Source organism: Vidua macroura, chromosome 8, assembly GCF_024509145.1.
Source record: "Vidua macroura isolate BioBank_ID:100142 chromosome 8, ASM2450914v1, whole genome shotgun sequence".
NCBI classification, from domain to species: domain Eukaryota; kingdom Metazoa; phylum Chordata; class Aves; order Passeriformes; family Viduidae; genus Vidua; species Vidua macroura.
In genome coordinates this window covers 22655698-22681245 of record NC_071578.1, presented here as the reverse complement: position 1 = coordinate 22681245, position 25548 = coordinate 22655698, and the positions used below count along the sequence as shown (strand labels likewise).

General features: G+C 35.6%; 1 long non-coding RNA gene across 1 annotated transcript; it reads right to left on the bottom strand.

Annotated features, from left to right (window-relative positions):
• Positions 1-387: 387 nt before the first annotated feature.
• On the bottom strand, positions 388-24278 carry LOC128810484 (uncharacterized). Its single transcript, XR_008438047.1, has 7 exons — positions 24153-24278; positions 22539-22586; positions 22113-22166; positions 21283-21389; positions 20689-20869; positions 16577-16683; positions 388-941 (listed from the first exon to the last, which is right to left on the bottom strand). It is a non-coding gene; the product is annotated as an uncharacterized LOC128810484 (long non-coding RNA).
• Positions 24279-25548: the final 1270 nt, after the last annotated feature.

Sequence of the window (25548 nt, the reverse complement as noted above, 5' to 3'; positions counted from 1 at the left end):
GTGGGGTTCCAGGGAGAGCTTTATTGAGCTTCTTCCTCCAAGAGACCCAGGGATGAAGAGCCACTGAGGCAGAGAAAGCAGGGTTTATATATGGATCTCAAGTGGCAGGGCAGAACACCAGGGCCAATGGGATGAGGGCACAGGGGTAGAGCAAATGGGAAAGGGCCAATGGGATACATTAAATCTACATGTCACAGCAAGGCATGCTGGGAGAAACCTTTTTCCTCACCCTAACAAGGTGGTTATCGCTTGAGGGGTTTTCCCTCCAAGGGAAGGTTGTACATCCTTTCCTTTTTCGCCCACTGGCCTCCACACTAAAGGAAAATATAAAGTGTAATGTAGGAATCAAAAAACTTGGGGGAACAAAAAAGAGCAAAGAGCCAAAAATAAAGTTCTATATAGTAACAATATTTTATTGCTATAAATTATTATACAAGGATAATGTATGATTCAGAATGGCACAGGGAGAACCAGGTCTATTCCCTATGGTTGCCTAAAATGATTTGCCACTGCAATGTTAATTATGGCAGATCAGGTAGAGCCACAAACAATAAATTATTTCTATCCTTTCCTTAAAAAGCCAACCAACCAAAAATAACCCCCATCCCACTGTCCAGCTACCCTTAGTTATGATAGAAAAGTAACGTTTTCAATTAAAAATTCAGAGGAATAATGTTTATATTCTTACTCTTCAGGATCTTCATCTAACTGCTAACAGATTTATATTTTCCCAACTGACTTCAACAGAAACTACTTTAAGAAAGTCTCATTTTCTGTAACTACTATGTGAAGCAGAATTAATATAGAATAACAATAATAACAGCCTAAAAAATATTTGGACGAGCTGAGGCTTCTTTGTGCTGCGCAATAGGATACCCTCATGTGAAGTCTTCTTATGTTTTTCCCTCATCAGAAGTACAATAGAACTGAATTGAAGAGATCTACAAAGGGGAAATAGAGAGAAGCATGATGGGACAGACATCTATTGAAAACTGGCAAAAATTTATAGTTATTCAGTTTGAAAAAGTTGGATAGCTACAGGATACTTGAAAACCAACAAAATTGCAAACAGCAAAATGAAAAATTATCAGATTTCAATTTGAGAATATTTAGTGCCTTGCTAAGAGAAACAAGAGGAAATGTCATAAAAGATAATTCAAAACCAATTAAATGAGATACTTTATGCACAAGACACAGCTGGCATATATTTGTATTTCCTATATGGTGAAGTACTAATAAAATTTTTAATCTTGGCTTAAAGAATCTTTTAAGACTACCAGACAAGCATTTGGAAATTCTGATTGAAAATGTGATTGTACTGGTTTCAGCAAGCAAGTATATTCCTGCCAGAAGAGACAGCAACTACTGTGACTGTTGGAGTCTCACCTGAAAAAAAATTGTTACAGAAGTTGGCCAGCATCAAGGAGCTCTTCAAATTGGAACTAATTATTCCAGTTAATGCAAGTCTGGACATACCACAGGAGAAATTTATTTTGCAAAACCTCTTTGTCTTTTCTGTGTTGAATATTCTGGCCCTGTGAAACTACATATTGCAAACAAAAATAATGATCTTAAATAACTACTAAAATTATAATAAGTTGCCCACTGCCATACCAGTAAAAAATTATTCATTTTTTTACAAATTCTTTGTCCAATCTGATTTTAGTTGCATGAACCCAACCAACCTCCAACAGTCTGACTGCAGATATGGTCTAATATGTCTCATCACAAAGAGAAATGACTTAGTGTCTAGTGGCCTATTTTTCATTCTCACCATTTTTATAATGGCACAAAAACTGGCACATCTTGTGCCTGATCATGCTTCAAAAGGGTTCCTGGGGAGATGGAACAGCCCCATGAATACAAGGCATAACAGCTGCCTAGGACTATTCTAAGACAGAGCTGAGGTATGTCAAGCTGAGCAATGAAAAGCAAAACACATAATCAATACAAGAGCTGATTCATGTCTCAAGAAAAAAAAAAATTTTTGAACACACTTTTTGAAATTTTGTGTGCGTGCGTGTGTGTGTAAGACTTGCAATTCATGTTCAGTGAAGACAAGTTCACAGCTTGATTGTAGGAAAAATCATCTCATCTTCTTCCAGACTCATTCAGATTCAAGGCAGCAGATGGTGTACTTGCAGTTTGTCTTACTTTACGTGTAGTGTCAAGTTATCTTTTTGTTGGCCTAACCTTAAAATTCACACTTTGTACCTAATAATATCAAATGCTTCAACAGGTTGTTTTTTGTTTGTTTTTTTTTCTGTCATTTTAAACTGTAGTAACAGCAAGATTGTGTGAAGGACAGAAATACCACAGTTGAATAGGGAGGCTTAATGGACACTTTGTCTTGCTGTTTTCCTGGAGCTTGCTTCTTTTCAGCAGATTCTTCCTGAAGTTTCAGTTGGTAGCTTTAGTAGATAATTTGTGAATTACAGTTCTAAAAAGTTAGTCCTTAGTTGCCAGGCACAATCTTTCCATGCAACACTAGTCATACAATTACTGGTTTTAAAATTGCAGCAGAAACTTCATGGTTTCATAACCTTGTATTCTATTCAAGCATATCCCAGAATCACAGACTGTGCTGAGCTGGAAGGGACCCACAAGGATCATTGAGTCCAACTCCTGGCCCTGCACAGGAAACATCCCCAAGAGTGACACCATGTGCCTGAGAGCATTGTCCAAACACTGCTCGAGCTCTGTCAGGCTGGTGCTGTGACCTCTGCCCTGGGGAGCTGTTCCAGTGCCCAGCCACCCTCTGGTGAAGAACCTTCTCCTGATATTCAACCTAAACCTTGCCTGACTCAACTTTAGGATGTTTTCTCAAGTACTTTCACTTGTCACCAGAGAGGAAAGATCAGTGCCTATCCCTCAGCTTCCCCTCATGAGGATGCTGAAGACCACAGTGAGATCACCCCTCAGACTCCTCCAGGCTGAACAGACCAAGTGACCTGAGCCACTCCTTATATGGCTTTATTTCAAGGCACTTCAGCATTTTCACTGCCCTCTTTTGAATTTTACTGGCTTAATACCTTTTTTTATATTGTGGTGACCAAAACTGCACACAATATGCAAAGTATGAGTGTGAACCAACTCTCTAAGAAGAGGCTCAATGAGTAAAGCAAGAGTGTTTACACTCAGTGAACAGTGTGTTAAACTGGGTTTAGATTATGGTGAAGTCCTTTAATACACTAGAGCAGAACCATGTCAACTAGTCTTAGGGCCAGCCTGTTACACAGCTCTGCTGGCTGGTTTATATGGGAAAGATACCCCCTTTCCTTCCTCTTCCGAATATCAAGTAGTAGATATGAAAATCACATAAAAGCTAACCAGGAAAAAGGTTGAGGCAGGCTTTAAGGATAAAGAATGCAGTTTCATTTCAGATCTGGAATTTAAAATTTGTCTCTAAATTAAGCTATTTTGCATAAATCATCAACAGCTCTGTGTATTGTTCAAAGAGGAATAAAAACCAGACAGAATAAAAAGTAATCTTTGAAAAGGATAAAGATTTTCTTAAAAGGACAAAAGACCAACATACTGGGGGAAAAAAGTCCTGCAAAAGTTTTCACTTTTGGCCTGTAAAACCTAAGGACTTGATTTGATTAGGGAGGAGACTTCTAGGAGGATATTAAATGCTTAATACTAGAACAGAAATTGTGAAAAAGATTAGCAACCATCCATTAGATCCTGCAACTTTACTAAAGTGAAGAACAAATGCACCAAGTAGTTAAATAGAGAAGGTCTCAAAAATTACTTTATTTTTAAGGTCCCACAAAATTAGCATCCGGGAATACTTCTTCCAAATGTAAAAACATCCACTTCAATTCTTGAACAAGTCCAGGGCCACTTTTTGTAGATTGGCAATAAAAAATAAAATAGAATTAAGCCTAAATATTCTATTTTAGCCTAAAGGGTCTCATTCAAAGCTATGTATTGAAAAAAAATTTTAAAAAGGTGATTACACTCCTAATTTCAGTGCCATTAAGGGCCACGTTGGCTGCAAGCCACATCCCTCTTGGTTAAATCAACATTCTGATGCCATATAGGTATTTTGCAATATGTTATGATTTCACTTTTAAATACATTTCAATTCAAACTAGTACAATAATCCCACATTTGCTCAGTTTTTAATTTAAATTGCAGGTAATGTCATATGGATATAGCAGCAAACATACTGTCTACTAGCAGTTTTACAGTGAATGTTTTCTGGAGTCTGGAATTTTTATATTATTTATATTATTTATATTATTTAACTGAGATCCACATAATACACCTTCAACGTCAAACACTTCTACTTACACGTAGTACATATTCTTGTCTTTTTACTGTCTGATTTCTTTGTATAGAAACACATTTTATTTAATACATGAAATATGTACATAGCTCACGCATAAATACCTTCTGAATGTATAACACCTAAAAATGTTAAAATTGTGAATACTACTAATTATATGAATTTATGCCTGATTATTTAATGTTGACAACCTAAGGCTATATTTTTACTAAGCAAGAAAGCCTCTGCAGCATAAGAGAATGGCAGGTTTGTTTGGAACAGGAAAGGAGAATTCCTGGCTCTATTTTCTCTTCTGCATAACAAGTAACTGCCTGTGTATGGGCCTGAATGAAGAAGATGAAGTCTCGATCTGACAGTTTCTTCTATGTAACAGAACCAAGTATACCTCTGCACCTTTGAAAGTCAAGAAATTAAGGCATTGCTTCCTTACCATGTCAGACTAATTCCAGAGCTTACTCGCTGCATTCACTAAGTAACGTTAAACTAAGGCTGTCCAGAATTTTCATTGTCACAACAGAGGAATAGGAAGTTTCAAGCAAATAAATAAATAATAAATAAATAGCTCAAAGTGTGAACCTGACAAATATTTTCTAAGCCAGAATTCTTTGTATAAAATTAGTCTGGCTCAGGTAAAGAGGATATTCTAAACCAAAAAAATTTCTTAGTATGAAGTGAACAATTCAACATGTTTGGAATGATCCCAGGGGCCAGAAAGAAATAACTATAAATGCAAATACAGGAGCATGTATTCTACCTCTCAAGAATACCTCTTCTGAAAAGAATTTAGGACATCCTATATTTGTGAAATATTTATTCCTCTCCATTGACAGGGAAAGGTAATCATAACCATAATAATCTCTGACCATAGTGCAGCATGTGAAATAGTTAAACAGCGGGAAAATACTTAGACAGTTGCATTTTTTGTTCTAGATGATGTTACTGGAAAATCTTCCTAGTTTGTGTTCTGAGATAGAAATCTCTCAAAGACTAATTTTTGCACATCTTTCTCAAAGGCAAATGCCACAAAGAGCATTCAGAAGCCTGTGCTGTGAATGAAGTGCTAAGACACTGACAATACTTCAGATAACTTAGAATCAAAGCAGAAATATTAATGACTCTGTGATCAGAAAAAATCTGATTGCAATATGTGGGGAAATATTACTCACTACTTCCTCAAATCTGTGAAAGGCGTTTCATTATTTATCAGTTTAAACAAGAAAGTCAATAAGACACTTCTGTCAATAACCTAAACTATTAGCTGATGATTGGATGATTGTGTATTGGATTGAATGGAGAGAAATTGTAAGCTACTGCAGCTAAGCACTGATTTCAACATCTTCAGTCTGATTTCTTATTATATAATACATCCTCGACCTGGGTAGCCTTGCAACACTTCAGATGAAGAGTGAAGAGTAAAACTGAAATAATTCTTACTTTTCAAAAAAAACCCCCTTTTCCTAAAGTGCTACTTCTATAGCACCATTCTTTCATTTGCTGCCCATGGCCCTAGATAAGAGCTCAGCCTGTATTGACATGTTTTCAAACAGTATTTTCCAATTACTAAGCTGTGTATGAAAGATGATTCTTCACATAAGAAACTTTGAAGATTTTCCTTTCTTCTCATCAAAAATCAATGTACAGGAAATTGCTCAAATTTGTCAGAATAGCCACTTCTGTTGCACCTTAATCATTAGACCTAGCCTGCAAGACAGCCTGCTATACTACCTTTTCCAAGGTATCGTGTCTTCTAACCTGTTAGAATTTTTTCTTTCATATCAGTGGCTCTTTTTCACTCTTTTTTTTGCCTAAATCACTGCTGGAACCATGCTTGTTTCAACCAAATGTGGTGTAGTAAGTAACTAATTTCTAGAGACAGTAAAGATCACACACTCAATATACCAAACACAAGAAGGAAATGGCTGAGAAAAATATGCTTGCACTGAACAAGTGAGAATTTAGAATCATGAGTTGTGAGATATGTCTTCCACTTGCCATTACCCTAAAGCTACAAGGAAAGAGGGGAAAAAATATTAGCTACAGGCTGCTACACTTTCAACATGATGAAAAAAATGTTCCATATATCACCTAACCCTCCTCTCTCTAAAATACTGTTTTTCCTTATGGATATATATGTCTCAAGTATGAGGGGGGTTTTTTTCCCCCCATCTTGGTTTTCTTATTTCCTTCTTCAATCAGAATCACCCTAAATTACTTGCAAGCTACCTAACTCAAAGAGCAAAAATTAGAAAAGAAAACAAACAAAATAAACAGTGGTACTTTTTTCCTTCAAAGTAAAGAAGCTACCTGGGCAATAAAATATCAAATCAAGGCAGCAAAGTGCCCTAAGTAGCCACAGCCCTTCTGTTGCTGCTGGCCAAGCTACACAGAACTACCTGTAAATTTTGTAAGTCTAATGAATCATCAGTGATTAATATTATTGAGGTGGAATGTACTTCATTGAAATATTCAGTGTCTCATATCAGTGTCACACACCAGAGCATTAATGGGATCAAGATGCAAGAATAATAGTTTCCATGACAATGCAGCACATGCTTTCAGCAGCACCTCCCTGGGTAAACAGTAATCCTTCAGAAAAACAAGAAGGTCATTACAGCAACTTGTCAAATCAATGCAGAGAGTGTCTGAGCCGATTAAGGCATCTTCTCTCAGCTCTGACATGGTGTCAATAGTACTGGGCCACTAGTGCTCAGTCAGATGACTGAAGTGAAATGCCCATCAGTCAGAGAGCTGAGGTGGACTAATGATTCCCTGTGCTGCCTATTAGAACTACATGACAACTCAATCCTGTTTGCTTTAAAAAAGAGAAAAAAAAAAAAAAAAAGAAGTGACCTTGTTGCTTTGTTTGAAGCTGAATTAAATTGACAACAGCAGCTAATCTTTACCTAGGGCGATTAACAGAATTAAAGTACAACAACAAAGGCACACAAGGTTTTATGCTTTATATTCTTAGTTTGATAAAGCTTGCAGTCTACTAGGGTCTTTACAATCAAGTGCATTGTAAACATGTATTCCAAGCCAAGCTATATTTGAATGGATTTGAATTAATCTGTTTGTAAGAGGACACTATTTTGAGTGAGTAAGTATGCAGGGACAAGGCAGGTTCTAAATACGGTAATAGTCAGCCAGCGGTTTAAATAAAAAAGAAAAACACAACTGAAAGAAATTTTCAAAGGAAATGTTTAAGGGAAAAAAACCTACACATGTGGGTGCTACGCTAGGTAAGGAAAGGATATAGTCAAGAAGAACATTGCTTTAAAAATGTTTTAGAGCTGTAGCTTTTCGTGTGAATTCCCTGTGTCACAGTATGTTCCCCAAAATGCAGGACTACAGTATGAACCTTATTATTTTACAGCTATCATGAAAATATTTAACAAATATTCAGTATAAAGCAAACGTACAAGCATGTAGGTATACATGTTTTTCACCTGAGGCCATTCTAAAATGAGAAGCTTGATCAAAGTCCGCATGTCCACATCATGTTTCTCAGCAGTTTATCAGTTTACATTACTGACCTACTCAATCAAGAGGAAAACAGAAGTGACGAGGAGGAAAGAAGAATCCTGGGCAGAATGTTTTATCTATGTTAAAGAGAAAAACTGAGTTGTTAGTAAAACTGAGAGATTATCTTTCTTTATCACTTTCATTCACATATTTCCTTAAAGATGTACTTTTTAGCCACAACATTGGTAACAAAGTTGATTTGACTTCAACCCATAAGGTTTCTGAGAAATATGTACCAAACCATCGAGCTTGAGCTTCAGATTGCACCAAGGAAAAGGACAAAGAAATCAAAGAAGTCGCCCAAATTCTTTTCACTGAAGCCTCAAAAACCCAGCAAAGCCATAGTTAATTGATGTTGCTGGACTTTAAAACAAAACATCATTTCAAGACAATACATCAGATGACGTGAACAGGGTTCAAATCTACAGAAAATCTACAGTAAAAAATGATACAAAGCCTGCAGAAAACCTGCTGCAGAGCAACAAGCATGATGAGGACAAAGGGGATTTATGTTTACCAAGACATAAGTCATTGGAAGGACTAAATGGCTCAAGGGACTGGTACTGAGTTTGAAAGCTTTTCACCTCTTAGTATCAAACTCAAATCTAGCCCCAAGCTGTAGCTATTGAAGGTCATTATCATCCAGTGGCTGTTCAATACTGTGAAAACAGCCCAATTCTCACTGGACAGGGAGTCACATTTCAAAGACAGCAGCATTTCTGAGGTTCATTAGAACCCATAATTTTGGTTTCAGCATAGAGCACTTTATCAGCTGCTGAGCATCATGCCTTCCAGAGGCTGACAGATCAGACAGGGAAAGTTTGCAGTGCTGCCACCGTGATAGCTGTGCTGCATGCAACAGAGACTTTTATCACTATGTCTCAAATCTAGCAGGCTTTGAACTGTAACTGCACAAGTTAGAAAATATAGAATACATTTAAATATTTCAGTGCTTGATCCTGGTTTTATTCAAAAGGCAGTGACAATTTTAAAACAGTGGCTCACTCACACAGTCTCAAATAGCAAAAGACAAGCTTTTAAGGGTGAATTTCCACCAGCATTTGCAGTGAAAGCAAGCCTTAGACAGGAAATACACAAGCTTAGACTTCCTCTTAAAGTTGTCATTCTGGGCTCTAAACAATTTATTATTAGTGTATCATATGTCATCATATGTGCAATGCTTACCTTAGTTCTTTCAATATTAGTTTTTATATTGTGTATTTCTCCACACCAGATGACAATTGCACTCTTGGTTAGTTTATGTTGTACAAAAGGTTCACATCAGAGTTCAGTTTTACAAAATTGGTTAAAGCGCACACATGTCAGTAAGTCTCTGCAGTTTGATTTCAGGCAAAGTAAAAATCTGCTATTCCAGAAGAAATTTAACTTTGTAGCATGGAATTCCCAGTGATACAGATAACCATGCATTATTAATTTGATGCTTTGTATAGAGGATTCTTTGGACAGAGCCACAGGAGTTTACAATACCCAGCCCATGGTGTCCCAGTATGCTCTGCTGGAGTTTGACAAAGTACATCTAACACTATTCCCTGTGTCCCTGATGGCAGCCTGGGTAATGGTACTAGATCTATACAACCCAATAGCAAGAATTAAAAAGCATTAAGGTCTTCCACAGGGGAATGATTTAATTGTCGGTTGTTAATCAAGCTGACCATGTTTCACTAATCTTGAATTACTTGTAATCTGACAGTACATGCACACATGAGAAAGAACATTGGAGAAAGAAAGGATTTTATATATTAATTCTCAAATGTGACTAAGAGCTCTCTCATTTTATATGATGATTGAAACTCCATTTCAAGTTAGCCAAAAAATAATGAGGTAAAATGATCTATTTCCACATGCAAATTAAATCTGATGGGATGTTAGACCATTCTGAAAAAGAAAATTCCAACAACTGAAGAAAGAAAGCTGATTTCTTAAAATTAAGTGGCATTTTCCCAATAAGCATGAGCTTCTAGAGGACAGAAACTTTTATTTGTGATACTATATGGATCTCGAAACACAATTAGGAAGAAGTATTTCTTTCAGGTTTCTAAATAACATAGATAACATCAAAATTTAGTCATTTTCCGATTGTTAGGCAGGTAGTTCATAATCATCAGTGATGACAATTACTGTCTCTGTCATGAGACAATATTTAATTTTAATTTTAATTTAAATGTTGCCATCATCAACTAGAAGAATTAGTGAGAAAAGATATACAGGTTTTCTGACATTTGTGTATAAGTAAAGGTTGCTATAAATGCTAAAGTATCCCCTCATAGATCAAACAGAAACTAAAAACAAAGGCAGTTCTAAAGAATGCTTGTTGGACTAGAGTTTTGTGAGCAGTATATCTCTTGGCATGATGTTTTACATATGCCTATTTAAAGTTCTTGCTGAAGCATTGCTGCTATTTAAAATATTAAAATTGATTTTTAAAAATCTGTAGTATATAATTCCTTCAAAGCCACAACTGATACTTTAAGGATGATAGCTTATCTCAACAAAAATGTCCTGGAGACTAAAACCTCAGACCTTTGTTGGGTAAATCTAGAATTATTTGTTCAGTGGAAAGAAAGCATACTTTATTTTGAAGGCAGAATTTGAGGATATTTGCATATGCCTTCATTAAAATCTTTACTTTGGAGGTTTAAATATTCTTAGCAAAAAACATAGGATCACAGAAGAGGCCAGGTTGGAAGGGACTCACCAGGGGGTGAGTCTGGTCCCACTTCCCTGCTCAGACAGGGCCATCCCAGTGCACAGGGCACAGGATTGTGTCCAGACAGTTCTTGAATATCTCCAGTGAGGGAGATTCCACAGCCTCTCTGGGCAGTCTGTTCTGATGGATAGTCACTCATATATTAGAGAAATTCTTCCTTATGTTTGCGTGGAACCTCCTGTGCATCAGTTTCTGCCCATCACCTCTTGTCCCAGCACCACTGAGCACAGCCTGGCTCCATTTTCTGACATCCTCCCTGCAGATACTTAGAGGTACTGATAAGATCCCCTCTCAGTTGTCCCCTCTTGAGGCTGAACAGGCCCAGCTCCCTCAGTCCATCCTCATAAGAGAGATACTTTTATCCTAAGCATCTTTCTCACCCTCTGCTGGACCTGCTCCAGGAGTTCCATGTCTCTTGTGGAAATAGAATGTAAATTGCATTATATGTCAACAGTGAGTGAAAAGACCGCTGGAAGTGAAGATCAACTTATGAGTTTATGAAAAGAGGTGATAAAAGGAACACTTCACACTCACAAATGGTCTTCAGACTGTTATGGGCACTGAAGAATGAAGATCTTGTTAAAGGGAGACTCAAATTTCTGTGAATCTTCAAGTGTTCTGCTTGTGTTTTACAGATGTGTACTTACAGAAATGGTATTATGTGTGCATACTAGGGGCATACATCTAATGTTAGAAAACCTAAAAATGAAGTCATTAAGGTTGTAAGAACTTTCTGAATATGTCAACTTAAGATGCTGTTGTACAAATTCTGTTCTTCCTAATAAATGCTCTCATGCTCCCATAGGATGTGATGTAATGGACAATAGTGTTCATGCCCATGAAATCATGTAGCCCAATGGGAACCATAACAGAGAGCTTGTAAGCATCAGCAAGGTTTTGAATGACTGTAATTAAGTAACCTACTTCTCCTCTTGTGTTCCACCATGACAGCTGGGGTCAGCTGCAACACTTGAGTCCCTAAACATAAATGTCAGGGGATGTTGACAGGAAATTCTTAGCAAAAGCCCTTCACCTCTGGAATTTACTTCTCTTATTATAGCTTTGATAGAGCCCAGGTCAGTTGACAATCAAGACGTAGAGGAAGACCTTTTCATTAATACTCCCAAAAGAGTCATAAAGATGCCTTTTAATATGCTACTGTGACTAATTAGTTATTTAATCACACGAAATTAAATAAGAAACCATATTCTGAATTCCCATATTTTTAGACATTACACACATGGTTGAGAAACAATTTTTTTTCTTTTTTTTCAAATCCATCAAAAATCTCAGAGAGAAGCTGTATATTAAGAAGTTGAATGGAAAGATGACTGAAAACACAACAGACACACAATGTTTACATCTGTAATGAGAAAAGCAAAGAAAATGTACAGTAATGAGGGGTAATTTAGAGAATAATCAAAGTAATATTGTAATGACTACAACTAGCATATCATGCCTGAAGGGAAATATCCTGAAGGGATATCTTGCCTAAAGGGATATGGGCTATCCCACAAAAGCTTGGAGCCATTGAAACCCCTAGAGAAAGATGATAATGGCCGTACATAAAGTATAATTTATTTACAATTTGAGGAAGGCTTCCATCAAGTCCCTAATGACAGGCTCACTAGTTACATTAAAAGCTGTGCTGATTCTGATAAAGGCATGAAGTCAATAAAGTAGGCAAAAGGAATCTGCAGTACAAGGGGAAAATGGATGTTGCTTACTAGGCAAGAATAGAAATAGAAACTTGGATAGCAACCTAGACTTAAAAAATACATATTAAAAGAACTCTCAATACATGATCTCATGACAGCAGACAGATTGTAGTGATTACTAATGAGGAAGCATGATCTAATGTGAATCTAACAGCTCTATTATTGAGAAATATTGAGAGACCATTACAGAGATCCATTTGTGTATCTTTTCTAGTATTTTATTCTCGCTTAGTCTTTTCTTATGCTTTTAACTGTTTGTGGGAAAGGGAAATTGAAGGGTCTTTCAGGTATAGAAGTCTTCCAGCTATTTTTTGCAGTGCCTCTGGATAAATGAGATGTCTGTAGATAAATACATTTGTAAGGATAAAAGAAGGTGAAATTTTTAAATTACTGAAAAGGACAATATACCATGTGGAATAAATACAAACAACAGGAAAGTGAAAAATAACGCGGGAAAATAATTTTTATAAGAACTTAGTCTTTTGACTTTCAGTAATATAAATCAGGAGATAATCTACTGGTGTAAAACTAGTGAATAAAGAGGAATTCACCATTAAAAAAATCCACATTTGGAAAAGGTTGCTACAATACCTAAAGAGAAAATTTGCCAGCTGCGTTATAGAAATTTTTAGAGTTCATATTAATTTGTGCTTATTTCTTGTCACATTTGTGGTGATTTTAAATAAGCTTTATTTTTGGTGATGGGGAAAAAGCCAGCCACAGAAGCATTTTTTTTCTGTAAATATTTTCAAACTACCACCATTGCAGCTACAGCCAATTCATCTGAACTTGTGGAATATTTAAGACCCAAAATCTGATTGCTGGATTGCTCGGCAGATCTTAGCCTACAAAGGGGATCTCCTTGAGATAAAAAAATGCTTTTTTGCACTCTTTGGTTGGATCAAAATTTCTATGGCTTGTGGAATTGAATAGTTCAACAAATTAATTAATTAGAAGAGAACCATCAAGGTTTTTATCCATGGTTTTGGTTTAGTTTTTCACAACTCAATACTTTTCATAACAATCAGCACAGAAAACTTCTTTACCTGCTCACTCTACTGGATATTTCCTGCAGAGCTCTGGAAATTAAACCTTACACCATCTGCCTTATGTGACCTATAAATTTCACAGCTGAAGCATCATTTTCACTGAGTCCATGAACTGATCTCTAATTGTTTTGTGGAGAATGCGTGGTAGATCCTTCAGGTCAGGAGGGTACCTGCAGGCCAGAAATTCCTAAACAGGACTAAGGATTGGAAGATCCTGATAGGGAACAAATAAACTCTATGGAGTTGGAAAGAGTGGGTTTGAAGCTCTATCTTCCCCTTTGGAATACATATAATTTTAAAGGCATGTGCTTACTTTATAACCTAGAAAGGATTTAAGACTCTACATTCCTTATAGAGATACAGGTATCTTTCTGAAGATTTGTATACTCCGAATGGATGCATATTTCAATATAAGTCAGGCATTCCTCTCTGAATTTCCTATACCCCTGTGTTCCCACTCTGGGGTATCTGCTATAGGTGCCATAATGAGATTCTTAACAATTTTCATGCATTCAATACAGAATTCAGAGACCTCACTTAAGACTCTCAATACTGGTTTAAGAAGGAGGCATCTAAGGATTAATAAATAACTACAACACACAGTCTATACCATCTATGATTTTTGTCTAGTCCCTCAGAAATATAAGCAGGACTTGAAAGGTGTTCAAATGACTACATCTTGACTTTTTTTCCCTTGAGCAATGAGTAAACTTGAGGTAGAAAAATGTCAAAGGATGCACTAAAGAGCAGGAAATTGTATGTGTGTAGCATGAGCTGTAGTCTTTAAGAGGAAAGTAGCATTTTTCCAACAAGGTTTTAGTCACAAAACAAAAACAAAAGCTTCAATTTAGAATTATAAGCAACTTTGAAAGGAAAAGCAGCAGAATATGACAAAGAGAAGTTTGTTCACAGGTAAAAGGACAGGCTGGAAACACCTACTCTGATTCTAAAATTCAGAAAATGGAGAGCATGAAGGAGATTGGAGTTTCAGAGGAAAGAAATGTAAATGAAATATTGACTTCTCATGGTAGTAGAAAAAGACATTACACAGATAGTCTAGTTATCACATATCTATGACTTCTTCACTCGTGAATGCACTCTTTGGGAGCAGTAAGACAGCAGGAAACAAGGGAGATATTTATTTGAAGCTGTAAAAATTGGGAATAAGAAATACTGTAATCTTGAGCATCCATCAGAGCATAATTGCTGTTTTCCATTTAGTGGCAAAGTATGACTTTCCAAGGACTGCTGGAAGTATCAACATTTCACAAGGACAGCTCTGATGATGAGTGATGGTCCTGGTGTCCCAGTCAGAAGCTTTAATATCTTTTTTTCTTGCCTTGCCTTCATCCCTTGCAATGCCATGCTGCCAGTTATAAAAGCTTGGTGTAATCCCCAGGGTTTATAAAGAAAGTGCATTAGGTGTAAGGAGGGTAAGGCAGACATTGGCTTTGGCAGTTTGTGTGAACTGATGAAAAGCAGCAGCTAACTCCCACAATGGAGCAAGAGAAATGTACTCCCCCTTTGAATCACTATTCAGACAGTACCAGAGCAACTAATCTGATATAGAAGTTCACCATGTTTGTATACATTCACATACCTATCATAGACTTTCACTAGACATTAAATAATTTTTTTTTCTGGGTTTGCATTAATCTGTACAAAGTCAATTATGGTTTAAAAACCTGAGTGTAATAAAAAGAAAATTGAATCTTCTCTGATTCAATAGAAAACTGTACACAAATTGAGAGGTAGTGAATTTAAGCATTTGGGATTCTGACTTTGACACGCTTCTGGAACTGAAATCTCATCAGGAAAGGAGAACACAAAACAGCTTTCTCTTGCTTATTCACATGAAGTACAACAAGTTGCAATTAGCAATACCATTTTTTCACAATGTGCAAGAAGAGCAAAGGTCATGCAATTCAAACATGATGCAAGCAAGCACAATCACTTAGCGCTGAAAAAACCCAAAAACCTCACCTAGTTTTAGACAGTAAAATAAAACTGCAAGTAATTAAACATTCACTTGAAAAATTTTCATCCTTCTAATAACATAGTTTCTTCTTACAGCACTACTATGAATGCCTCTTCTACTCTCTTGAACATAAGCCATGATGTATCTAAAAGCTAATAAAATCTACAATGGAGTTTTTGCTAGATTCATTACAGTTTGCTGTCAAGTGGTTAAATCCACATAATTATTTTCTACCAGTATCTTTGTGTGCACTCCCTCTGACTGCATAACACAGCTAGTGAATGTATGGTATATTTAAAGGTCCTCAGCAAGCCATTAAATAATTATTATAAATAAAACTCCTTTGAAGCAAAGTGCAATACAATAAAATCAAGGCTTTTTTCAAAAATCCTTCTGATTAAGAGGAGTTTGAGCCAACAGAAATAAGTCCATTCTGATGATATTCATGAACTAGTACTGAAAATGTTATTTATTTGCAAAGTAAGATCTTCACTGAACTATAAAAACAGTCTGACAACCCATAATTCAATTTAAAAAAATTATTCCTTCACCATCCCTGTTTGCATTAAGCAAATTTCTTGAATGTGATCCTCAGTAGCTTTTTGTCATGCCATGAAGATATGTCTCCCTTTTTTTCCCCTCAGAATACGTAGTCATAATGTTTCAGAGGGTGTTTTGCAAGGATCCTGTACGTGTAAACTCAGAATTCTTCCACTTTCATTTGAGAATCAAACAGTAGTGTGTACCCTAAAGTCCTTATCTAACTTGACAGCAAGTCTCAAAAATGCGGGCAGCTTCCACATGTATTTTTCTTCACCATTGGCTGCAGGTATGGAAATCCATTGTATAAATAAATTCCAAGGAAAGACAAGAATCCTTAGTGTGTAAACTGCTGCTTGTTAATGGGCTTGAACGGTTCACAAAGCCTACAGAATTGTCTGCCTCTGACCTTAAGACAGTCTTAAATCAATTTAGTCTGAAAGTATTCAGCTCTTGCTGAACAGTGACCCAGAGACTGATTCTAGCTCCCTGGAGATTAGCCAGACCAGCTTGTATTCAACAGTAGCTCTAGTGCTTTTCTTCGGCTGGCAATCTCAGCAGAAAACGTTCCAGCACATTTAACACATGCAGTCTGTGTGTGCATGCACTTCCACAAGTGCACAGACACTTCTGATGCTTTTAATGTTTTAAGAGTTCAATATTATACCAACAATACAGTATCAGTTATTCATTAATAACCTTTATAGATGAGAATATATGCTTGAAAACAGAAAACAAGTCCATTACCTTTTAAAGGTTCCTTTCCTGCATGCCTCTTTCCAGATGTTGTCCTTGCACACTGATGCACAGCTCCCCAGAGGGTTACTATGCAAGCACCCAGCATGGTGAGAACTCTGAAACACAGAAACTGCAGCGTGAATCATTTTGTCACACCTTACATGTTATGACCTGTTTGTGCTTTCCTCCACCGTACAACAGACCTAAACCTCTGTGGTGCCAATCTAACACAGCAAAACTAGTAAGGGAATACCACAAAGAAAGATTTTAGGGATCAACACAAAAATACTAGTTTCTAGTATTTTTGTGTTGATGGTTGCCCCAGTTTCCATGGTAAGAACTGCCTATGCTTCTTTGCAAAGCAGACCATTGCAAATGATCAGCTGTATCTTCATCTAGGTAATTGCTAAAAGACTTCCAGTAGATTCTCCTACTCTGATGTCGTCTGTTTCAGCACCACACTGGCTTCTTAATAAGGGTGCCTTTTTCTAATGACAAAGCAACCTGCAAAGCCACAAGACTTGTGAAGGAGAGGCTTTATTTACTGACCAGCTGATAGCATTCCGCATTGCTACAGTTTTGTCATGGCTCATACTGATGAGTCAGCTAACATGTGATTGCAATGACTGGTACTAGAGAACAAAAGCTCCATTTAAATAAGCTAAAATAAGAATTTAGAATATCCACAGCCATCTGCCCCTGTGTGGGCAGTCTGTGGGGCTAAATAGCGATAGTATAGGAGAGGAAGGAACAGGTTCATAAACAGTGATTTCACAAAGTAAACATGAACTTGGGTAAAACAACAAAAACCCCAACACTGAAATTTAGACAATATAAAGGGAGACAACATTTGACGTGGATGAACTGCACAGAGAAACGGAGGAGCACATGCATATAAGAGAGTCTAAGTACACTCTTGAGTGATGGAAGCAGTGAAGTTCACTCTGGAGACATAGTTGCTATTTGATTTATCCAAGATATAGAGATGTGTGCGCAGATATAAAAGCTGCAGCAGCTGTGAAGGCACTTAAATACAATACTTAAAAGCACTGGGATATACCAAGTGGTACAGAAGAAGGAAACTGGTATTTACAACAGAGAGCTGATCAAAACCAAGAAGGCTGGAGACAGAAATGAGTACTATTTACGAGAAGTCTATGATCATATTCACCTCAGGAACCAAATGGCTGGTGTCAGCCTGTGCCATTCATCTTGAGGTGGCTATAATAAGTGATAATGATGAATGTAATCCACACAGCCAACAGCTTTGCTAGCAAGGTAAATCATATTTAGCATTCTCCATTTTTGAAGTATATGCCCTAAATATTAATTTACAACCTTCCATAGCTCTTATCTTATAGGCGAATATTTTTCATCAACTAATTTTTAGCCTTTATATTTTCATATTATTCTTCTGGATACTTTTAAGGAGCGTGGAGCTCACTGAAGCTTTTTAGATGTTAAGCATTTCCTGTGCAATGAATTCATATATGCAGTAAACTAGACTTGGACCTCAAACAAAAATTATTTCCCAAAGAGCAATTTAACTATCTGAAATAAAAGATGGAGCCATTACCTAAAAGGGGAAAGCAAGACAGAACAAGAGGATATAATTACAGATACCTTTTCATATTGTCTGAACCTACTTTTTAGATGTCCACTACCAGTTCTCACAAAATACTCTACAAAATATAAACATCTTCCATTACACTCATACAACCACCAAAAAATCCCTGATCTAGAGGCAGCATCTTTAGACTCCATAGAATTTAGAGAACTTTTATTTCTTGCTATCAGGTAGTTTTTAAAAAACATATATAGTGTAAGCAGTCACAACACCCTGTGGCAAAGAAGTTTAGCAGCTTAGATTTTCTTTGAATAGAAACAATTTTTGTTTACCCATTACCTGAAGCAATTTTAGTTTAAGGTTGGTATAGACAGTGGATAATTACTGTCCACCTAGAACAACCTGCCAAGCTTTTTTTACATTCTTCTCTCTGTGCATCTTTTAATTCCTCTCATTACAGATTGAAAATTCCCACTTGGTTAATTATTAGCTCACATGGAAATGGTTCCATCCCTTACATCATCCATGTTGAGCATGCTTCTTTTTTTTCCTAATTTCTACTTCATCCTAAAAAATTGGTGCTGCACCCAGTGCTAATGATGCAGGTATAAATGGGATTTGTACAGCTGCGTTATAATTTCTCAGTTTGCTTTCTAATCTTTCCCTAGTAAATCCTAATCCGCTATTCTTTTGGACCATTTACTGAGAGCTGAACTACCTTTTCCATTTAAACTTGTATAAAACCAGTGTCTTCATACTAAATATTAAGAAAACCTGTAATCAATATAATCAATGTACTTCCATGTTCTTCCTTAAGAAATATTCTTAAAGAATAATCAAGCTATTATCTTCTATATCTAACCAAAAAGAAAATAGCCAAATGACCTCTTTCCTTGTTAAGCAATATGTTTTACCTTGATATTTAATTTGAACACAGTAATCATTTTGGTTTATTTTTTGGTAATATGGCTTTGTTTACATAGACCTTCCTATATATAATACAGCCAACCGAATATACCAAAGATGTCAACTTGGAATTTGCAAGACTTTTTCTTTAAATAAACTTCTATATGGTTTATTCCTAAAAAAAAATGGTCACCTTAAAAAAATTGCACAAGGAGAATATCTTGCCATATTTCTCCCCTCTTGTGCACTTTTCCTGCATTCATTACTGTTACTGTGGACTGTAATTTCTACATCAGTATTTAAATGGACACCCCTTATGGGAAGGATGCTACCTTTATTCTCTTGCTTATTTTGCACAGGTTCTGGAATTTTATTAAAAGGTTGATAAGACATTTTTCTTAATCCTTTTTCCTTCTTCAAGGCCTAGAGTTTCACCTATTTATTCTTACCATTTTGACAAGAACAGCACACCTAACTTCTCTGGAAAAAGCATTCCATCAGTTCTTTTCACCAAATTCTGCCTCTTGAGATTTCACAGAATCACTGAGTATACATTTCAGTTAAACCATTAGAATTTTAAAGAACAGCAGATCTTTTAATCACATTACATCTAGACAGAATCTGAAAGCCTAAAGTGTTTGATCACCAGGTCTTTGGACACTTTAGTTCAGAAGGCATAGATCACAATTTGGACCAAGCATCTCTGAATCCAAGTTGCATTTGGAAAGGGTACACAGCAAGAGCAGTTGGAAAGGGAATGTTTGCAAGACTGGGAACTGACCCTGTTACTGCCTGTACACACATCATACACAGAGGAGTTACAGCAGGACATTACTGGTGATTAAATGAATTCTTAAAGCAATGACTATACATCAGTGTCATAGCTAAACCCAGTTGTATGGCTATGCAATAAGACAAAATAACATAGTTCCTTAATCTTATGTCCAATAACAGTATGATTCAGTGTAAGATAATGTATCAAATAGTGTGTTCTACTCTTTTTGGACATTAATCTTGACAGAAAAATCTTTAGCTTTGTATGGATTAGTCAATGCAAATTCATTAACTACTTGTCATGCTTCTAATACAATCTGCCCTGACCCCAAAGACTTGACAGTGTAGTGTTAATCAAATCTACAGAAGTTCCCATACAGACAAAGCAATCTGTTTTAGGTTAGACAGATTATTTTTCCCTAAAAAAGGCAAAAAAAGAGATTGGAATAAAGTATGTGAGAAAAATATTTAAAAGTATAACTCCACTTTATATTTTTTCAAATCCTTTAATATTAATACCATTATTCATAGTTTTGTGTATTGAAAAGGAAAATAAAATCAAGGACAGTTTTAGTTTGGTTATTTTTAAGTTGCATCTAGAAAATAACCACTTCTTTAAGGTAGCAAATCTACCTTACAAAAAATGAAATGAAAACTTATTTTAGTTTCAATGAATATAGTTTTTTTACCCCCAAAAATATTTGAGGGAAATTGATATAAATTCACCCTACACAGCTATTTACTATGCAATGCTTTGATCTTATTAGAAAAAATAATGGTCACTGAACCCAAAGATACATGAAGGAATGGGATAGAAAGGGTGCACAATATCTGTCTGCCTTGAATTCATAAGCCCAAAAGATGAGATACTCACTTGCAACTGGATTAACGAACAGCATCTCTTAGCTCAATTTTGTCTCTCACTCTTGCAGTCCAAAAAAAATATTAGCCCATTTATTTCTGTATCTCATGATTGCAAACTGTAGCATTAGGAGTCTTTAACAAATAACAGCTTTCAGCCATATTGTAGAACAATCTCTATATTTAGTTTTCACCTGCAATTAAAAAAAAATCTTTAAACAATCATCAATAGAATTTGTCTAATTGGTTTTCTCAGACAGACCCATAAAGAAAAGTAAATAATGACCTAATTATCAAAATAATTCAACTTAGAACAAAAATGTATTTTTTCTTCACTTTGGTGTTTGTAGCAAATTTCAGTCAGAATAATCATACACAACAGCTTTCCCCTCAGGCTTGCATGTCCGGGTGCTGATGCCAGGCATTTTGTTTTATCTATCTGACCACAACTTGATATATAATATCTTCCTAGTTCAATTGATTTCATTATTAAATATTTAATTAATTAAATCTTACTCTTCCCTAACCCAAACCCTACTCTTTTCAAGTGACACATTTTAAAACTGAAAACTTTCAGACTTGCTAGCATAGCAACAGCTGTACGTACTCAGTTTCATAGAAGTCCTCTGTTCCAGATGCAGCTATGCACCGAGGAAATATGTCATCAGGTACACTACTACAAGTTTGATGCTCTTTATTCAATTGAAGCTATAACTGTTTAGACAAAACAAATATGAAATAAAAGTCAACTTCTGAGCATACTTCAATGAACAGTCAACAGAAATTTACATGTAATATGCATTATATATATATAATAATTTATAATACTTTTATTATTCCTATAAACTTCCTTTTAAGGAAGCAAATAATATTTCTCTTATTGTTCCTGGAAATTAAAGGAATATGAGAAGGATTTCAGTGCAGAATTATTTTTATAATCCTTATAATCCCTATTATTTTTTAGAGGTAAATATCATGTAAGTTACACTTTTCATATGTGAAATCAAGCACTCAAAAGTATGTATGTGAATATCTTAATTGTCACGAAGAGCATTCTGCAGTCAGTAATGGTATCAAAAAGAGAAGCTCTGTATTGCTAGTGAAACAATGCTCAGTATTAACTCTCATGATATTGTAGCTCCAGAAACTATTTGATCAGGATGATATGATATTTCTTCTGCCAACTATTAAAGGAAGAAATAAATACTGAGATAAACAAAATAGTGATTCCTAAGCTATGTATAAAGCCTTGTAGATAAGGATAAAAAGAAAACCTGGGTATATTACTAAATATTTTAACTGCTGATGGTTAAAATTCCATAACTAAGATTCCATAATCTTGTGCAATAGCACACCAGAGACACCTGATAGCAAAACCAAGCATCATTTTAAAATGTATGAATATACAAATCAAATAGGCCAATTTCCTCATTTTACCTCTAGTCCTTGCCAGTGACAATACTGAAATTACACTTTGGCCATCTCCTGGATCTGGGAAAGCAAGACCAACAATTATGGCTACATTTTGCAATACAAATTGAGAAAACTGGTTTACACCTGAGATCATTTAAGTGAAAAGAATACATAAAGAAAGAATAAAATAGAAAGTCTATGATAGCAAAGCTGTGATGAGATTTGTTTGCTTAAAAATTCTATAATGTAGTATAAAGGATGACATGTCAGGATGGTGTGGGGAGATTAATTACCAGAGGAAAGGTATTGAAATAGTGACAGATATGTTAGAGTTGCAAAGGAACAGTAGGTACAGGAAGTTCGTCCTGAAATATCAGTTAAACTAAGTTAAAAAGAAGAAATTCTTGTCTATAGCTTCTATTTCTCCTGAACCAAACATCATACAATTACCTTTCATGATATGTGCAGATCCAGCAGTCTTCGTATCCGAGTTCTAAGCTTTTTTCATAGAGAAAGAAAACTTGACAATATAAAAAAAGGTGTTGCAAAAATCTGAAACAAGTGTTATTTTAGACAAACTGGTTTCCTTAGAAAATCAAAACACCATTTTAAAACAATTTCATGGTAAAAGACTGAAGGACCTGCTTGCAGGTGACTTGCAAATAGCAGAAGAATGATTGAAACAAATACCTACCAAACTATTTTAGTTTTACCTACCTGATTATAGTTTGCCCTTTGATGCATTCGGCTACAGCAGAATACACCTTTCTGTTTGGATTTCTGTCTGTTTATTCACTTCTCTGTTTTTATTTCCTTTTACACAAATCTTTAATTACCTCTTTTTGCACAGAGGGCTGTTTATGGATTTATCTTCATAACCAAAGGCCATATTTTTTTAGTAATTTCATTAGTTTCTGACTTATTTAGGAGAGTTCTCCCCCTCCTCCCCCTTTTATGTTAGCTACTTCATACCTTTATTTTTTTTTTAATATTCTGCTAGTTCTATTCGCTATCTTGAGACAGTTTCCTCTGACTGTAATTCATCCAGAGATTTGCCTAGAAGGGATTAAATGTATAAATCTCAACCTTGTTATCACCTAATTTCATGGTTTGTTTTACCTTCAAAAAGAAATGTCTTTAAGCCCATGAAAGTAATTTCTTGCATAGTCATTAGATCTGCACTTAATGACATGCATGGTTTTGAAGGTTCTCTACCAGATTTTCTCTACTGCTGAGAGATATCTTTGACACTGAAGTGAAGCCATAGCTAACATGTAGGCATTTGGGGATTTCTCTCCTGAGCATTTCAAAGATCTGTGTAACACACACACAGATGATGGGGATGGGACTGCTGCTGGATGCTGGAGGTATATACCACACTTCACATTTAGATTAGCCAGATGTGAAGAAATGAAGGACCAGTGCCAGATAAGACTATCAAATTGCTATATATAACTTTGCATCTTAATATACTGTAACATCGTGCTTAGAAGTAATAAAAGTCACACAAGTTTTTTCTGAAGTATTTAGGTTATCCAGGAGTACTTTGTGCTCAGTCACTTAGGCTCTTTTGAAAAACTTTCCCAGAATAATTTAGGAAAAGGCTTCAATAACCAAAAGCAAATAAATTAAAACATAATCATCTTTTTTAACTAAACTGAAGCAAGCAGATACCATTGTCCCAATTATTTAACCAAACAGCTTGCTTAATTTCTGAGTTGAGAATGGCTAATGAGTCCCCTAGTCTTTTACCCAAAAACCCACTCTGAACTCTCACAAAGAAAATATCAGGGCAGGAAAATTGCTGTCTCCTGTCACCCCTTTGCTACACAAATTGCTGCCACATACTCATTCTCTATCAAAGACCAGGGACTCAGTCTTGCATATCGAGAAAAGGTCTTGGTCTCTATGCACAGAGATCAGCAAACTGATGCCAATAAAAGAGCTCTTCTAACCTGGAGTGTGCTTAACTTCTAATAAATTAGTTTGCTTCTCAAGAAAATGATTTTACATGCCTGGTGTTGCCTTTGCTTTTTTATTAACTCAGACATATCAGAAACCTACCTTTTAATTTCTTTTTTCCTGCTGTGATATCACTGACTGAAACAGTATATTCCTTACTAGAGTAAGTACGATGAAAGAGGATGAAGTCATCATGATGTAGATACTAAGGTAAACCAGAACCAAGGAACTTCTGCTTTGAGAAACTAAACAGGTAAAAAATTATTATATTACATTCATGAAAAGGATGAAACTTTAAAAAACCATTCTTCTCTTGACATTCATCATGAAACAAATATCATGCTCCTACTCTACTTCCTCAAAGGAAAAAAAAAATGTTGTGGTCAAAAATAATTTCTAAAAAATTTTACAATAATTAATTTTGATACCAAATTAGGTATAAACTCTATAGAGACATTTCTGGCTTTATTTTTGTGGAGGAAAATAAAATGCATTTTGTTTTCACTCTCTCTAATGTCTCTAGATGCACTTTTAAAATACTTTAAATATTTATTTAAATATATCTAAAATAGATTAAATTGCTACCAAGCAATAGGCATTCTTATATTTTCTATGAAAATACAGTAGAGACAATATTAATATATACAAATAAAAGAATAAATTTTCAAACAATTGAGTTTAACATATAAAATGCTTCCATTTATTTTCTGCTGCATTCTGTGTTCTCATATCAGCCACCAGTGCTGAAAACAAATATCTTAAGTATTTTTCTTCTTATTTTAGGAAATCATCTTTATCCCATTTGAAGCATACTATTTTGTTTAAAAACAAAACAAAACAAATTGTAACTTCAATATAAGTACCAGTGTTTTGAAACCACAACGACTCTGCAATGCCACTGTTAATAAGTCATCCATCCCCATAGAAAAAATATAATCGAAACATCCTTTTCTACAAGGAATGCAAAAATAATGTGGGGAAAGTGGTTGTGGAGTGGAAAATTATTAAAGAAAAATAGAGCCATTTAAAAACAGAAAAGCATTTCATATTGTACCAATCGAACTGATTGCTTCAGAAGAACAGGTACCTCACAGGGGTCCAGCATTTACCTTCTCCCTGTGGGCACTTGTACTACTTTTTGGTATGGCCTATATCTGCTGCAATGTAAAAGCTATATTTTGATAGCTACTCTCTTAGAAAAGATTCTGTTCTTGGAAAAAAGTTTTAATAGAGAAACTGTATCCAATTCTAATTGTATCTGTTTATGCAAGATCCATATTGTACAGATGAAGAAATTGTCACCAGTATGTTGCAAAGCAGGATGGGTCTCCAGTCATGCAATCATGAAATTTGCTAAATTAGAGAAAAAAGGATTGAATTACTCGTGAGAGTCACCCTTCTCCTATATTGAGAAAAATCCTGACAGAACAGTTGTCCTTTAAGGCTTTCATCCTCTAGATTTCACAAAGTTCTTCTTATTCATCTGTCTTGCCACATA